The following is a 3,198-nucleotide window of genomic DNA, read 5'->3' as shown; positions in this document are numbered from 1 at the left end:
TTGCAAAACATGTAGCTGCTTTTAGACATCCTCATGTCCAACACAACTATTCGTAACAGATCTCCTATTAATATCTCATGACACACATACGTTTTTACATTACATATAATATAGCCTATGAATTGAATCACAGTAGAAAAAAAGCAGTTGCCTGGAGTTCACTGAAAAAAAAATGCAACAGTAAAAATTGTGTGATACATTAAAAGCACCTCAAGTATACAGTAAACAGATTGCATTTATCCAAAGAACCACAAGGTGGAACACTTTGCTACTCCTGCTGAAGTTTGCTTTACACATCATGCTTATCCGTTGCATTCAATAATCCTTTAAATGAGAATAGATAATTTAGTGCCCAAACATTCTAAACCTGAATTAGAAATAAGAGAGAAATCAAGAAGAATTAAGAAGAGATGTATCGTCCTGATAAAGGTGTCAAAGAGCAAACAAACCTGAAAAAGAAGTTAAGTGATATTTGGAAGCAACAGGACAAACAGGTTTTGAAATGTTCAGTGGGCATGAGGTTCACGTATGGATGCCTCAAATTTCAAACAAATTTTAACATCTCATATAGCTATCCTTAACATTTATTATTATTATTATTATTATTATTATTATTATTACTGGAATCAATGCAAAGTCACTGCGCTCTCCCAGCTGAATTAGGTCATGAGGTTCACGTATGGATGCCTCAAATTTCAAACAAATTTTAACATCTCATATAGCTATCCTTAACATTTATTATTATTATTATTATTATTATTATTATTATTATTACTGGAATCAATGCAAAGTCACTGCACTCTCCCAGCTGAATTAGGTGGCAAGACCTATATTTCTTCAAACATTACAAAGGTTGGTCTGCACTCTTTTATTAGAGTCAAAGCAGGAGATAAAATAGACAAATATTTCAGCAATCTGCCTTTGTCAGTGTGACAATTCTTTGTTTCTCAATGATTACAAATGACATTGGGCTTTGATTGATTATATTCGATTATATCAACTGATTATAATCAATAAATCTACAGACTCCACTTAAACATCAAAGACTAAATAATGGCAAACAATAGTACATCAGGCAAAAAAAAACTGCTGTTCATAAACATTGTAAGTTTTTCAAATGATCATTTTGGGATTCGGGATTCATACTGTCAGGAACCATAGCTCTTTATCAACATCTAAACCAGTTTTTCTTTTCATATGACATGACAAAATTCATATGGTATTTATCATTTGAGCAAGAAATGCTTTATAATGACTACAGTGGTTCTCAAGTGGTGGACTGCAAAATTTTCCAGTTTTATTATATTCGGTGTATTATTTTAGTTTTATTTAAAAGTATTTTAGTAGTTTTAGTTTTTCCAAATGTGTTGTGTTTACTGCACTGCTTGATTTAGATTTCGTTTGTTTTACCAGATCCTCAGGCAAAATGTCTGACTGATAACCTGAAGATTGCAAGTTCACGTCCATTGAGGAACAAGGCGCGAGCATGATCCATCACCATTGAGCCCTTGAGCAAGACACTTCACCCCAGCTTGCTTCAAGTGTACTGTAAGCTTGGATAAAAGTGTCTGCTAAATAATGATCTGGGCATATCTGATAACCACAGGTTCACACTTTGGTTCTAGACATTTAATTAACTAAAAAAAAAAAAAGACAATGCATGAATGTTGCACATCTTGTTTATAGAATGAACCTGAGAATCATAACAGAAATATGTTGAGCAGCAAATAAATAAAGCAAATATGCAGCAAAACTACATTGCAAAACAACTGCATTTTTGCACAAATGTTCTCACTGACATGGGCTGGACTTCTCAAAAGCAAGTAAATCCACCTAGTTTTTAATAATATTTTGAATTTGTTTTTATTTTTACAATAATTTTACATCTATGTTTTCATTTTATTTTTAGTATTTTTTAAAATATAGTTTTCCTTAACTTTTATTTCAGTTTTAGTTATTTGAGTACATTAAAATGAATTAACTACATAGATATTAGATAAAGCCTAAACTAATAAGTTTAGTTATTATTGGCTCATGAATAAAAACACAAAGGCCCGGTTTCACAAACGGGGCTTAGCTTAAGCCAGGTCTAGGCCTTAGTTAAATTAAGATATTTAAGCAACTTTTACAAAAATGCCTTAGAAGATTAATCTTGACACAGAACAATGACACTGACATATTTTAAGATAAGTCAGAGCAAGATATTTTCAGTTGAGACAGCTCAAACATGCATTTTAGTCTGGGACTAGCTTAAGCCTTGTCTGTGAAACTGGGGGGAAGAGTTTTAAATGGACACATAAATGACCAAAACCAAACAGAAATTAGTTTAATCGGTTTATTTTTAAATAAAGAAATGTGTATATTCCATCCCACATGAGTAAAGAGACTATTTTCATTTATCGAAATAAAGTCAATTCAGCAATGTCTGCTAATTGATATTTTTTACATATGGAGGTTATAATAACATACAGTTAAGTAAATATGGCACCAGTGCTAAATGAATCAAATTAGATTACAGGGAGAATCCTTAAAATGATTATTAGTGGAAACATTCTAGAAGAATATTAGAACACTTATCATAGAAATGAGTAACATCATCAGAGAAGCACACAGAGTTGGAGCCCTGGACACCTGCACACCTATGAAGAGGGAATGCTAAGTATGCATCAATTGCAAAAATGAAATATGTCAGATATGCATGAAAAAAAGACAACATAACGGTTTTGTTTAATTCCATAAATCACCTTTGTTACCGTCAGACCACATCAAAGGACCCACGGATATAGAAGTACTGTCATGGAAGTCCAGAGATCTGCCCTCTCTGTGGTGGTGTTCAGAGTCACAGTGCTAAAAGTAACAAAAACAGGACATTCAGGTCGTATGTCAATTTATGTCATTAAATAATTATCATATTTGTCACAAAACATCATCAGCAGAAGACAGCCACAAGTATCTATTATGTTTAAGTGTAGTCCTTATACACCCATAAGAAATATCTGAAACATTTGATATTGTGACAGGATTTGTACACTCACAACTGAGCAGTTATTGTCTGTCAGAAGGCAAAGGTGAATAGCGCAGTGCAGGTAAATCTTTGTGGAGTTTGCAATGAAGATAAACATGCTGAAGGAGAAATGGCTGGATGTGGAAACACCATTCTGCAGAAGCTCCACCTTCTCATTTGGACTTGGACACCTG

At 33.2% G+C, this 3,198-nt stretch overlaps 1 pseudogene; it reads right to left on the bottom strand.

The window, feature by feature from the left end:
• Positions 1-2,553: 2,553 nt before the first annotated feature.
• Positions 2,554-3,198, bottom strand: part of LOC107753274 (alpha-tectorin-like) — a 3,132-nt pseudogene continuing 2,487 nt past the window's right edge.

The sequence above is a fragment of the Sinocyclocheilus rhinocerous genome, unplaced genomic scaffold (genome assembly GCF_001515625.1).
Source record: "Sinocyclocheilus rhinocerous isolate Xijiao unplaced genomic scaffold, SAMN03320098_v1.1 scaffold411, whole genome shotgun sequence".
Taxonomy (NCBI): domain Eukaryota; kingdom Metazoa; phylum Chordata; class Actinopteri; order Cypriniformes; family Cyprinidae; genus Sinocyclocheilus; species Sinocyclocheilus rhinocerous.
Note: the sequence above shows the minus strand (reverse complement) of the source record. Positions and strands in the feature narration are given on the sequence as shown.